Source organism: Macrobrachium rosenbergii, chromosome 58, assembly GCF_040412425.1.
Source record: "Macrobrachium rosenbergii isolate ZJJX-2024 chromosome 58, ASM4041242v1, whole genome shotgun sequence".
NCBI lineage: Eukaryota > Metazoa > Arthropoda > Malacostraca > Decapoda > Palaemonidae > Macrobrachium > Macrobrachium rosenbergii.
Window position 1 is genome coordinate 4,778,862 of NC_089798.1, and position 15,624 is coordinate 4,794,485.

Here is a 15,624-nt window from a genome sequence, read left to right on the forward strand (position 1 = left end):
CGCTACGAACCGATTACGTCTCGTTACACATCACCCGTCACCCGGACGATCTATTAGTGTTACCTGAATGAATCTGTCTAGATGGAAACAATTTCAGAAACATTACAGTTGTAACAGGACAGGAGAAATTGCTCGTATCGCGAAGATGGCTTTAACAGGGAAGCGTCGGGTAGCAAACTTGATGTTTAAACGATAATATGACTGCTTTAAGTTGGTGCATTACTCTATTAACCAATTATCCGAACTTTAAAGACGCACTTTTCTTAGGCGAAATTATAACAATTTACATTAAAGCTCGTCAGGAAGCATTTACACCTGGTGAAAAAAAATATATAATACACATATTAGAGAGAGAGAGAGAGAGAGAGAGAGAGAGAGAGAGAGAGAGAGAGAGAGAGAGAGAGAGAGAGAGAGAGAGAGAGGGGTACATTCGATATTAAGACTATTGAAATTCATCTAAAAAATGTATTGCCAAATACGTACAGATCTATGTGAATAGCGTAAAGATAAGTGTGTCGCCTTCATTAACCCGAGGCACCAAGTTCGATTCCCGGGCGGAAGTGGAGAGATACTGGCACGTTTTATAAAAATAAAATTTTTGTGCCTCTGTTGACCTAAGCAGTGAATTAGGCAACTGCCCCGCCCGGCCCCCCCCCCCTCAACCCCGACATATCACCATCAGTGCCTCTTCTCATAGAAGTTCAGTGGACGTTATTAGATTGATTCCACTTAATTTGCTAAACAACCTAACAGATTCAGGCAGTCAAGCTTTTCATTCAGTTACCCCTTCGCTTGCATATCTGGTCCAGCCGCATGATCTGTTACACCTCAGAACCGATTAAAAATCAGGAAACTCCTGCATGTATGTTGCCAGATTTGTCTAGCCTCTTAAACTACTATGGCCTAAATTGGGATAGTACGGTATTTTAACGTCTTCACCAATTCAAGTGCTCGACGTGTACTTCCACAGCAAGACAACGAAAGCATCAACAAAGACTGTTGTCCAGACAAAAGGAAGTCACATATAGGCTATCCACTATTTTACATATAAAGAGTGATAAATAGAGATAAACAACACAGTTCCAAATAGAACAACTTATACGTATGAGGAAACGTAATATTTTTCACAATCTCAGACGATGATCCAAACCTATATTGGTTGTCCAACGCGCCGGCGATCAAATGACACAAAATAACACTCCTGTCGCAGATTACGAAATTCATGAAAATGATCCAAAGAACAATTTGGGCATGCGAGCGTTAGGTGACAATTCTGCAAGGAAACTCTAAACTCTTGCCTACTCAGCCCTATTAAGCCATCCTACGAAGTTTAGTTACAAAATCACTAGGAAATGAAGAAATCTGAGTATGATCGGTGAAAGCAAAAGCAAATTTCAGTGTTCAGACATTACACAGAAATATGTTCACACTATTCTTTCAGACTTCCTTTTCACTTTACCTTGCTGCTATAGGTAAACGTAGACTCTGCTTTATTTCCAGATTACAAAACACTAAAAAGTATAGAGGAAATAATCTGGCCATTATAATGATTATTGAGAGAGGTGCCAAACTTCAGTAAAAGGCAAAATGTGTTCCACACAGTCAGAGAGGCACCGTATGAAGTCCATAGTACGGGCTGTTATGTATTATCCTGTATAATATGTTTTCATTCCTTCGTTCAAGGGTAAAACACAACATAAACATCAAATCATGGCTATATTTGTACTGTTTTAGCAAAGATCCTATTGCTTTGGCTTTATAAACATTAAAACACTTACACCACTAAACACATTTTTATCATTATACCGTAATACCACTATATGCATTTTGATGAGTACCGTAAAGGCAGAGCTAGCGCGGTATTTTTAAGATTTCATATTATTATTATTGCTACAACAATTACTTACATTACACGAAACTGCCTAGCAAGCCTCCAGGAACAAGAATACCAACACAGCTGGAACAAGGATCCAAATACGACAACAGTCACTCCAGAAGCGCTTCTACAAACCTTTAACCCACTACCATCACAAAATCCTCAAAAGCTGCGCTACTCGCACTTAGCCCTCGGTAACAACAATGGCCATTATTATTAATGGTACACTTAACAAAATTCGGGAGCTTACGAATTCATTGAAAGTCCCCATCTGAAAATATTCTCTAACAACTATGAATAGCCATCTGATTACGACAGGACAAAAAAAAAAAAAAAAATCAAGCGCCTCTCATTAATTATGCGACAAAAAAGCAGGTGTCAAAACTATACACAGTCCTCATACGGAACTTTATTCTTTCTAATGCATCAAATTATGCAGAGAAATAAAGAACACGCAAATTACAGCATGAAAAAAGTGTGCCCATCAATCTCAATAAACCGGATGTCTGTGCGTGTTTGCAAGTAATATGGCTTACGATGTGAAAGCCGGATTTCTATGGAAAATTATTTCTGACCCGAGACTCCAGATTCCAGTTGAAATGACTTGTGACCTCACTGCAGATAAAATTACTTTAGATTTTAGCCAAAATTATTCACTTATAAGCGAAATGAGTCACTTGCCTGGCAAACCTGCATATCCTCTTGGATAACAATCTTAGCCTGAGTTGTGCCTAAAATCTCTCTCTCTCTCTCTCTCTCTCTCTCTCTCTCTCTCTCTCTCTCTCTCTCTCTCTCTCTCTCTCATTAGGACTGTGGACAAAATGGGCGAACACTGAACATGGTTTGGTCGAAGGGTACTGAGAGCGTTAAGATAGAAATCAGTCAACGGTATAAACAGCCAAATACCATGCCGGAACATCAAAGAGCCCCACCAGAGAATCTGAGAACAGTACACGAAAGGGTGAGCTGTCAACTAAAAATATACATCAAGGCAATGCCAACCAACATTAAAAAAGGGGACACATACAGACTGAACCAAACCTAAAACTTAAAGAGACAAAATTACCGAACAGAAACGACAGTTACTGTAAACAGAAACATTAATAAACAAAGTTTCAGTAACAAGTTTATATCTCACAGAAGTGATGAAATACCGAGAGGATCGATTATTCTCTTTCTGTGACACACACACATACATACATACATACATACATACATACATACATAATGACGAGTAAGTTTCCTACTGGTATTCATCAACGATTCAGAAGCTAAAAGTATGAATTGGGCAAGAGACCACTGGGGAAGCCACTACTTGTTTAGAAAACAGATTAATGTTTTATATATATATATATATATATATATATATATATATATATATATATATATATATATATATATATATATATATATATATATATATATTTATTATTAAAGCCCACAAGGGATTAGACAGCAAAGGATGTAGGCACATACATCTACACCCACGGACAGGAGACCGATAAGGAAAAAGATGAAGCAAGCGTGACTAAGAGGGAGAGGAGGAGGAGGAGGAGTTGGAGGAAGAAGAGACGGGAGCGTAGGAACAAACGCTCTCTCCCCTGCTTTTTAAAGTTAGCCAAACACTGCATAAGAGTTTGTGTTGTGGCTTTACTCAATAATGATGATGGTGGTTCAGAGACGAGATGGAGGGAAACGAAGGCTACGAACGAAAGGCAAGATAATTGGAGAGAACGGGAGGAAGAAAAAGATTACACAGCGGGAAAATGTTAATGGCAGAATGGTGAGAGCCTGAAAAGGAAGGAAGGGGGGTGGGGGAGAGAGGAGAGAGAGAGAGAGAGAGAGAGAGAGAGAGAGAGAGAGAGAGAGCAAAGGTGGCCAAGGACAAAAATGATGAACTGAAGATAAGGGCTGTTAGGAACTAAAATAAGCAAAAAGCGTACGGAAAATAAACCTGGAAATAACCACAAAACATTGAAAAGGTTTATACCAAATCACAGACAAACATTAACAAAATGAGTTTTAAGAAATGGAAGGTGTCCTGGAATAAAAAAAAGTTAAGATTTTGTGGTACTATTAGCAAGTTATCCAAGATAAATGACGGAGAGCCATGACTTCAAAATCTACGGATGAATTTGGCCATATTTAACTGTCCAAAGTCTGTAACTAGAAACTACACGGAAACAACTTCAACACCTCCAGGAATTTCATCACTGCAAAGGAATTAAAAGTGCTGAAGGCACGTTGGCCTCAGAAATAAGTGCAGACAGCAGAAAAAGTCTCGCACTTATCTTCTACCTAATGAAGTACTAGTGACCAAAATGACCATTGCACCCAGCGGCGCAAATACGATGCGACAAAAATTAAAATGACACCACAAAAGACCAAACCACTGAGAAATTTACTGCTACAAATTTCGGACCATTCATAAGCAAATAATTAATGTTTGCTATCCAACTGTTAATTTTGGGATCGGGCTGAGGGTCGGGGGAGAAGCGAGGTGAGAGAGGGAGGAAGCGGGGGCAGGCTTATAAGGAGAAGCCCATCCTAATAAAACTTTTGAAGTCAGAACATTTGGCGCCAAAATCACGGCAAAGTGTGTCCGGAGACGATAAATAAGAACGCAATAAACTTCAGCAGCTTGTCTGATACACGCTCTCTCTCTCTCTCTCTCTCTCTCTCTCTCTCTCTCTCTCTCTCTCTCAAAGGAATTCAACAAGAATAATGTAGGGAGAACAGAAAGCCAGAGAAGAGATTAGAGGAATTGGAAAGGGAGGGCGACAAATGAGAAGACGATTTAGAGGAGAAATTCAAGGAAAATAAGGCTGGAAAGCAAGAAAGAACGATGAACAATACAGACATATGCAACACATGTAACGTGAATGCTGTTATAATGCTGTATAAAATAACATGACTTATCAATTCGAAATACTTGACTAGTTAAGACTACCCTTGAAATTAATATGTCAATGTATAACATACAAACTAATCTGATCTACATAATGCACACACATACACGCGCACACACACACACACACACACACATATATATATATATATATATATATATATATATATATATATATATAAATCAGCAAATTCCCATAGAAAGGGTGACGACAAAAGGTTTATCCCAAGTCAACAAAGCCACAAGTGCTTTCAACAGAGAGATCTCATCTGCCCCATCTTGCCCAAGGTTTGAATCCGAGGCTTCCTGCCTGGTACGGGAAAATGTTACTGATTATACCACAAGACCCATGTTATGCACACGTATATTATATATATATATATATATATATATATATATATATATATATATATATATATATAGAGAGAGAGAGAGAGAGAGAGAGAGAGAGAGAGAGAGAGAGAGAGAGAGAGAGAGAGAGAGAGAGGTGGAATTTCGTTTTAGGATAACAACACTGGGAAAAATGACAAAATCTAACTCCGCCACTCCAGGAATATATGACGAAAGGTCAAGAGAGAGAGAGAGAGAGAGAGAGAGAGAGAGAGAGAGAGAGAGAGAGAGAGAGAGAGAGAGATCGCTTATTATTGTTCCTCTCGAGATAATCCGTTGAACCGCTGGAGAAGAAATAAGGGGCAATATCCCCCTTAAACTTAGCACATAACTTTACACAAACTTGCCTCGTAACTTTCCTCGCCGGATCGAGCGGCTGTCCCGAACCCCTCCCCCCGCTCCCCCTACTACCTCCTTTCCCCTCTTTTTCCTCCTCCCTTTCCCCCCTTACACATCCACCAACACTACCACTGCCATCACCATCTCTTCCCTTGTCTTCCTTCCTTCCTCTCTCTCTCTCTCTCTCTCTCTCATCTTCCCTTACCACTACCAACTAATTTTTTTCAGCATCGATGACCTTTGATATTGCGACGCGTGTTCGAGGTACTAAAGCTTAACCACTTGCTCTATACCATAATTGTTATCCGCGCGTGCCCGAAAGCGTCGCCTAACTTTGGATGTGTGTTACAAACGCAAGACAAGGAGACTTTATAGTTATCAAGCAAACAAATATATAATCAACGATAGGTATAAATTTTGGTGGTGGTAAAATTTAAAAGTGCAAACGGCGTTCACCGTGTACATGAACGCGTTGCTGAAACGAGACTCTGGTGAAGAACAATTTTATAATGTGACCTTTTTCTTTAGACGCAAACATTCACGTATGTTGTAACTGACAAGAGTCAGCTACTGAGCATCCCTCGCTATTTTACACAATTCCATGACCAATGAGAAAATGGGAGAGGGCCAGGAAACCACTGATAATAGCAGCTTGAGCTGAACATTTCAAACGTTCATTTCTAGTTTTCTGTAAAAGAAAACTATTGAGATGACTTTGTCTATCCGCCCGCACTTTTTCTGTCCGCCCTCAGATCTTAAAAACTACTGAGGCTAGAGGGCTGCAAATTGGTATGCTGATCGTCCACCCTCCAATCAACAAACATATCAAATTGTAGCCCTCTAGCCTCAGTAGTTTTTATCTTTTTTAAGGTTAAAGTTAGCCATGACCGTGCGTCTGGCAAAGCTATAGGACAGGCCACTACGGGGTCGTGACAAAGTTTCATGGGTCGGGGCTCATATAGCATTATCTCGAGACCATCGAAAGATAGATCTATTTTCGGTGGCCATGATTATATGCTCGATTGTGCCGAAGAAACCGGTGCATTTTTTACTTGTTTAAATTGTGGACATTGTTTCTACTCAGCTTTTTTCACAACCATACGATTGATCAGAATACTTCATTTGCAAATAATAGCCTCCCTCCCACTACCGTATTTCTCGTCACCTTTACCTGGAACTGCGTAATTAAATGCCACAGCTCTTGACCTCTTGAGTTTTTTGACAGGGTCCCGAATAAGGCTCGGGCGGTCAAATATTCCAGTTTACGGCTCCATTCCTTTCGTCTGAATACACATGTCAAGTTTACCAAGGCATTTTCTTCCTGGCAAAGGTGCCAGTGGTGCAGCGACCCCTTCCTTCTCTCTTGTACGCTTCCCTCGCGGATGTCTTCTCTTCCCCGCTCGTTTCTTCCTTTTCAAATTCAATCTCTCGTCTCTCTTCAAAAACACCTCTCCTACTCCTTCACTCTTAAAATCATCATCTCCTTCATACGCCACCCTTCAACTCCCTTCAAATTATATTCCTTCCCTACTTCTTTTCCACTCTCTTCAAAATTATGATTTCTCTCCTATCACTACTCTCTCTCTCTCTCTCTCTCTCTCTCTCTCTCTCTCTCTCTCTCTCTCTCTCCTCTTCCTAGCGCACCTCTTGTTTGCTTATTCCTCTCCCACAAGAACCGACGAGTAGAAACTATCATTAAAAATTCCTGAGTGCTTCTGCACACAAAGGCAACTTTCAACACCCTAGGTAGATGCTTTTCATAACTACTTTTTCCTCTGTCGGGTCTATGTATGTTCATACTTGTGAATATGTAAATTCACATACATAAAAATAATAGCACGGAATGGAAAATAACATGAAAAACGACGACTATATATGTGTGCTGAGAGAGAGAGAGAGAGAGAGAGAGAGAGAGAGAGAGAGAGAGAGAGAGAGAGAGGAAGCCGTGAATATGTGTGGCTGTCTAAACTCTACGGCCGTGCGCGCCTTTTTCTCCGGCCCCTTAAAATATGGCTCAGGGAAAGCGGGGTCCACTATCACAACACAAAGCTTTAGTTCGGCTTCGTTTTCTAACATATCCATCTATTGCTTTCATACTGGCATTTCACAAGTATTCTCGTTAATATTAACCCTTAATAACTGTGCTGAATAGTCGAGAGGTAAAAAAACAAGATAGTATTACCATACGGACGAATGTTTAGTAACGAGTCAAAGTCGCATGGTATCATCCGAACGCACACAAAGGAATCCCCGAGATGGTAGAGGAAAAAATTGTTGATTCATTCTTGTCTCGGGGACATTAAACAACTCTTGCGTTCCATTTCCCTGTTCTGGCTCTAACTTTGGCTTGCTCTAAACCAGTGACACAGAAAGACGGGGAATTTAACAATTTTCTTTTGATACGTCCAGAGATGACATGACGTAACAGGGAAATACGCTCTGCAAAAGGCTGACGCACCTGAAAATCCCGTCCTAGAGCAATATCTCTCTCTCTCTCTCTCTCTCTCTCTCTCTCTCTCTCTCTCTCTCTCTCTCTCTCATGAGAAAAATTTCTAATAAAACCGAAAATAAAAACTGAACCTGAGGCCACGGCTAAATTATCCGATGAAACGGTTTCTAAAATGGCGTTATTTTCTTTTGTTCTTGGCGCCAAAATTCCGATAAATATAAATGTATTTTTAGATTCTCAGCAAAATAATGATCTCTCACTTTCCTTTTTGAAAATTCAGTCACTGTTTTTTTTAAGTTCATGAATATCGATGAAAGCGTTCATTCTTTAAATGTAACAAGGATCCTGAACAAAAATTCATTTCAGTGTAACCTAGTAAGTTAAGAAAAAAAAACTTATAATGCATGTGAAAAACAGACGATACTAATGGACGATAATAAAATATGTAAATCAAACATACGTATGTATGTGTATATATATATATATATATATATATATATATATATATATATATATATATATATATATATATATATATATATATATATATATATATATATATATATATATATATATATATATATATATGTGTGTGTGTGTGTGTGTGTGTGTGTTTTCACTGTATGGAGGACATCATTTTCTGAAAATTATAACTTTCCTTTTATTCATGAAACAGAAAGGTATTACAAATAGGCTAAAAAGAGATGACAGTAAATATAAGTAATTTCTAGTCCAAAATGAACTATTAATGTTCCTATGGGAGAACAAAATTTACATTAAAGGTGTCAGTAATTTTCCGTTCACACTTTACAAAACGCATCAGCCGGGTGTTCATCCGAAGATCGGTTCCAACGAGGCCCTTCCTCAACTGGACTTACATACTACTAATTCCAATTACTTTAAGGTATATATGTGTAGGAGCTGACTTCTGGACTGAATACAAGGTGCCAGATAGAGTTAGAATTATGCCCTTTCTAAGGGTCGCTAAAATGAATATGTACATGCACGGTGAGATATATAATTCCGTAGATTCGGTGCCCTGAGTGCAAATGACGATGTACGCGAAATCCAGCCAGGGTTACGATAGTGTAGGTTGAGGTAGCAAGCATGTGACGCCAGTTCTAGGACTGTGGCGGTTTGAAGGGCAAAGGTTTCTGGTAGGTTTTAATGAGCGTGCTGGCAGATTTGAGACCAAGCCCTCTCTAATTTTATTTTGTAGGTGCACTGAATTTTATAGCTTCAGGCGTTTCAACGCCTTCAGTTTAGCAAGGTTTAGCACAGTAGGGAAGGTCATGCAAGTTAGCCACCGCTTTACAGAAATTGAGTCGTACGCCCTACAGCACATCCATGTGGCCACAGATAGCTGGGTATGGTGATCATACTTGGGAGCAATAGTCTATGATTGGTCTAATCAAAGTCTCCCATAGCGTTGCGCATGGTGGTGATATCTCTTTCAGAAAAGTTCTTGGTATCCATGCCGACTTTTTACGACAGTGTGCTATGATTCTGTCGACAGTCAGACGTGACTCCCTGATCTTTTGCTCGGTGGGTTATCGTAATGGCATTTCCATCTGGTCCAAGAAATGATGAAAATTTCTTGGTTTCAGCAGAAGCGTATGTATGTGCTCCATTTTCTCCTCGTTAAAGGTTTCTTCGTTCGTCTGCACCCAGAGAAAGAGAGACTATACGATCTAGCTGACTTTGAAAATGTTCAGTCTTCACTCGAGTTCAATGAGGCCAAGATATCGGAATCGTACGAAAGCACAGACCTAAATGAGCTCTGCACGTGTTACCAACATTGCTAATTATTATAAGAAAAAAAGAAGAGGACAAGAATACTTCTACGAAGGACACTTGATATGAGTTGAGCTGGTTTGGATTACGCTTCACTGGCTGATACTTGAAACGTTCAAGTTAAAATGAAATTATGTAGCGGGGCCCCTACAGGTCCACCTATCAGTTTACCTATGATTCTGACAACTAACCGTCTAGCTAACTAGGCGTGACACCACACTGGCATGTATAAAGCCATATTGGTTAGTAGGGAGGATATCGTTATCGGTCAGAATGATGTTTGACGACAGCTCTCCTTATGATTTTCTCAAAGATTTTGATCAGCTGGGATATTAATGATATAGGACGACATGACTTCGGGAGAAAGCTTTCGTCGTTTAGAGAGAGAGAGAGAGAGAGAGAGAGAGAGAGAGAGAGAGAGAGAGAGAGAGAGAGAATCGCATGAATTTCACCATGTAGGTTGTGGATTACCTCTTAGAGGCTATCCCGTTTAAAGTGTACATATTCTTAATAGAGCAATGATCGCTTACATCTGATGCTCATTTCCCTCTTCTTTCTTTCTCTCCCCGCTCTAGCTGCTACCTACAAGGGTCGACTAACCACGAAGTACAATACTCCCTGCTTAGGTCAACTAAGACACACTGGATTTTAGGGAGAGCGCCCTTCCGATCCTATTCTAGAAAATCGACATTTCACCAACAGATTGTATGTATACCGAAACCAAAAAAATTATATACACAAAGAAAAATATTGTAAGTTACATTGCTTTAGAATTAACACATTCAACGCTGCTTGCTGCTGCATGTCCATCGTCTTCTGAAAACGTTACTACACGATTTGTAATTAGTAAGAGATTAGTAGTCTACTATTGCTAATGATATTAACAGTGTGGTAGTGGCAGTAGTAAATGACATCACGTACATCTAAAAATTTAAAAAATAAATTAAAATACTTAACTAAAATGGTCTGAACAACAAAAACCATAGAAGACAACAGCCATAAAAATGTGTAACTTAACTAAACAAGCGCTGATGAACAAACAGTCGAACAAGCACACATGAGCACTTGACCATAGCATCTCGGATCATCACCTGAAAATGGTAGCGGTGTACTGTGACGAAACAGAGATGGGGGAAAATGAAGGGAACAGGAGAGAGAAAGAGAGAGTCTGAATTGCCCTCCAGAGGAATCGGAGACGCCCGCCAGAATTTACATGGAGATGAGGCAGAAATAGGGGGGGTGGGAGAGAGGAGGAGTAGTAGTTGGGATAGGAAGAGAAGGGTACCCTCTCGAGTAGTCGTTCTTGCGGGGGGAAGGGGGGGAGGGCAAATAGCGAGAGAACTGAGGAAAAAACCTTTGAGAAAAATGGGGAACGAAACTGAGAGAGAGAGAGAGAGAGAGAGAGAGAGAGAGAGAGAGAGAGAGAGAGAGAGAGAGAGAGTTAGGTAACGGGAGGGGTATATAACTGGAATAGAAAGGATTTAAGAAAACGTGAAATGAAAATGAGAGAGAGAGAGAGAGAGAGAGAGAGAGAGAGAGAGAGAGAGAGAGAGAGAGAGAGAGAGAGAGAGAGAGTTTAGGATCAACGAAGAGCGATGTAAAAAGAGTAAAACGATATGAGAGAAAGCGAGGGGGAGATGAATGAAGGGAAGAGTAAGAGAGTGACGGCAAAGGGGAATGGAAGAGGGGGAGAATTTTTCGAGAAAGTGATCAAGGAAGAGAGAGAGAGAGAGAGAGAGAGAGAGAGAGAGAGAGAGAGAGAGAGAGTTTAGCATTCCCTACTCTGTAAGCGACAATACAATGGGCAGCAGACAGTGGGATTTACATGGGGAAAAGCGCTTCAAGATAAAAAGTTATTAATACACAGTCTGCAAGTCTTGAGGTATCGTGAAAATTATAAAGGCGAGATGTCAAAACAATTCCTTTGAAACCTACGTTCTGAAGAGTTTATTTTCTTGTATTTGCTGTCAGTCCATTCCATAAATTTAACACACATGATAAATTTCACATATGCCTGATTATCTCAGTTTCAACTGAATACAGAATAAGTTCACATAACGGAATCCATTCTTCAAAAAAACAAATTGCCAGTTTGCAAACTACAACCTATCCTTATGATGAAATTAAGCACGCATGAATAATTTCCTTGAGAGCACACACGCACACAAATATGACCTTTTATTCTAAAAAAAAAAAAAACCCTAAAGGAACAATAACATGGGGAAGCATCATTAAAATTAGGAATTAAATTAGAATTCGCTAACACACACACACACACACACACACACACACACACACACGCGCGCGCGCGCGAATCGAAAAAATGAGAATATGCCAAACCATGTACAACACATCCAAACAGTTACTATCTTTAGCATCACATTCTCATGTTATCACAATCCCTTTCAAACCAGTTACCTCATTTTCGCAATCCCATTTCTTATTCAATCTAATTATGTCATATTTGTTTGGTCTACAGTATATTAGTCAGGTTAGGTCTTGTGCCAGAAAAAGGCGTGACAAATTTATGAAGGATAAGCGATAGTAAAGAGAGTTTTCTTTCTACGCCTGATCCAATTCATATTTAATTTCCAAAAATATTGACACATTCTTTTCTTCAGCAAATCTGCTCTCATTAATTCACGGTATCTTTTAGCTTACACTGACTCCCCTACTGTAAAAAAATTGTATTCCAAAACATAACAGATTGAGAATGACACAACTATTTAAAAAAATACAAGTCTGATCCTACATAACTCTATTATTCCTTATTGGTCATAATGATTCCCATGGCATTATAAACTAATAATGAAAACTACCAGCGAATGGATTACTTACTGCCAAACGTCACCTGTAACGATATTTGACTCACCATTAACGTTTTTTAAGTAACGCTTCAGGCCAAAACTATTATACAAAGCTGTAAAACATGTAATATACACATTCAGTATACTATACAGATTTACTGTTCAACAGCAGTGCATCTACTTTCAAATACACAAGGGATCGCGCTGCGCTGCATTACTTAGGATGATCACTCGAAATTTCATCATTTATGAATATGACAGTGAACTCGGGTTTGAGGTCAATTTGAGATCATGATCTTTTCACAGTGACCTAGATAAGAGCCTTTTCTTGCCTACTGATTTATTTCCCATTTTCTTGAAAATTCTGATAAAAATCTGAAACACAATGTTAACAGTTGAAGGTACCAACTACGGTTCCCCTTTCCGAAATAGCGCAAAAAAGAAAAAAGTTAACTCTGGTCTACAACAACTGAAAAAAATGATGTATTACTGTCCTTCTCGTGACCATTGGCATAAAATAAGCCTGCAAGACCACGCTGGCTCGTCGAAATCTTCCACTGTTTCCAAGTTGTTCCGGTTTGCGTTTCAATGCTGCATTACCTTTATGTGTAGGGCAATGATGATTAGTCACCTACATTTCATGCATGCTCGACATGAAATCCAGAGCTGTTTACATGTAAATAAAAACTGCAATGAAGAGGTAATCGTCTTAAAAATTTAAAGAATAATTTGCGATGGAATTTGGAAGAATGAAGAAAGTGTGAAAATTAAGCTCTTTCATAAATAGGGGAACAATTGCTAACTTGGTATTTTGGAAAACTTAAAATGATGCCTAATCGCTGAAAAATAAATATTTCAAAATCCAGCGGGATGATTCATCAAATTAACACGGATGAACTGTAACTCTTTCTTGGCCTGAAACCATCTCTCTCTCTCTCTCTCTCTCTCTCTCTCTCTCTCTCTCTCTCTCTCTCTCTCTCTCTCCATCGTACGCAAGTGGTCAAGTGTTCAGATCACAACTGACCTGACCAGTGTTCGCACCCGGACCTGACGCGGAGGAAACGGTACGGGGCGTTTCCGAAAAATCCATTAGGCCTCTATTGACCAAAGCAGTGAATTATGTACATGCTTGTTAGTTGGCTGTTGTGAATGTACGGAAGGGAGCGGGACGACAGAGACAGATTGCGATGAGGGAAAGTAAAATAACAGACGCGAGTGACCTGCGCTCTGGTAAAGCGTTTACCGTCGTGTAATTGCAAAGAAAGGCTTCGACGCTGTAAACACAGCAATTTCCTACAAGAGAGTAGTACAATATACCTACTACCTAAAGAAAAACAAAAGTATTTAAGCTGCACGTTAAACTAAAACTTACCCTTAACTGTAGCATGAACTAAAGTACGGTCACAAGTGATAGCTGGTTATACCTGCCTCAATGCCTGTTCCGAAATTGCAATGGGAAAGAAGTCATAGGAAGTCCAGTACGTGACGAAATCGATACATAATAAAAAAAAAAAAAAGCGGCCCCTGCAGGTGACGAAAGACACCCTACAAGTAATGAAAAAAAAAACACCCAGTACTCTACGTAACTTCCCTCACTAATGACAAGAATAGCCTCAAAACCTGCTACCTTAACTTTACAAAGTTACCAGTGAGGTAAGGGAGAGAATCAGGGGAGCTTCTAAATTCAAAATAAAGGATTACTACACACACATATATACATATACTGTATATATGTGTATATATACACACATATATACATATACTGTATATATGTGTATATATATATATATATATATATATATATATATATATATATATATATATATATATATATATATATATATATGTATTATTAAAAAAATAAAACAACAGCATCATATCAGGGAAAAGCCTTCATAAATGAGAGATGTCGCAAAACATCAACTGGTGACTGGGGGCCTCGAAGCTCCATACTGTTTAACGATTCATAACAGCATCTAAATCTGAGTAATCAACACAATTTAAAGGAGAATACAAATCATCGAAAAGTAAATAAAGTGAGTAGAGAAATTTACGATTACAAACCAAGTCAGGATAATCCAACTCCGAGTAAACTTTCCAAACCCAAATGAAGAATGCTCACACGATAAGCTACGCCTTAAGATACTGCCATGTCAATCATAACAACTGACTTCTTTCAAATTAAGAATGAAATTAACACGTAACAACGACAAAACTGCCAAACTAAGCTCTTGCGAAAAGGCCAGGGAAGTCATGCTAGTGAACTTCAAACCAAAGAGAAAAAATACAGAAATCCCAATGAAAGTGCGTGAACTGCAAACACCAACGACCAGTACGCAGTCAAAATAGAGCACCGCTCTAAAAAACAAAAAGGAAAAAAGTGAAAGGAAAAATGTAAACAACACAAAACCAACAAGGGACCCTTCTGACCAATAAACCCTGAACCTATCGATGGTTCAAGTTTAAATATCGGGTACCGAGAGAGAGAGAGAGAGAGAGAGAGAGAGAGAGAGAGAGAGAGAGAGAATAATTTTATTTCAGTCTAAAACTAGTTATCGATGTTCATCTCGCTGGAAAACAAACGAAATGCACATCAAAGCTTGCTTCATACTTATCAGAATTTAAGCCAATTAGCCTTCAGGAGGTAATCTTACTAATAAGGTTATTGAAAAAAGCTCCGATTAAAAAATTATAAAATTCAGTAGAACTACTGTATCAACAACGCTACCCGCTCCTCCCCTCCCCCAACAGTCTCTCTCTCTCTCTCTCTCTCTCTCTCTCTCTCTCTCTCTCTCTCTCTCTCTCCCCCTTCCGCCGAAGCTCACACTCCACACATACCCAGCCAACATGCTGCAACCCCATCCCCCCAACCAACAATCCCCAATCTCCATCATCCTCCGCCTCTCCCTACCCGCTGGCCCCCATGGCACCCCCTTCAAAAGCCCAACCGTAGTTGCAGACGGGATAATAAAATTGCCGAGTCGCCTGTGGGAGCTGGCGCTGCCCGCAGTGTTGCCAATTCTAAAATGGTCGCCAATTCTTCCAACATTGAAGGACTTTC

At 39.5% G+C, this 15,624-nt stretch overlaps 1 protein-coding gene across 4 annotated transcripts in view; it reads right to left on the reverse strand.

Annotated features, from left to right (window-relative positions):
- Positions 1–15,624, reverse strand: part of LOC136837204 (collagen alpha-1(I) chain-like) — a 505,330-nt gene that overhangs the window by 26,505 nt on the left and 463,201 nt on the right. The window contains exon 1 of one of the 4 annotated variants that reach the window (XM_067101874.1): positions 1,908–2,054. The exons of 2 other annotated variants lie outside the window; for them this stretch is intronic. The gene's annotated coding sequence lies outside the window, so the exon portion shown is untranslated. Of the gene's footprint in view, positions 1–1,907; positions 2,055–15,624 lie in introns of those variants that run through there. One more of the 4 variants, XM_067101877.1, reaches the window with a different exon arrangement.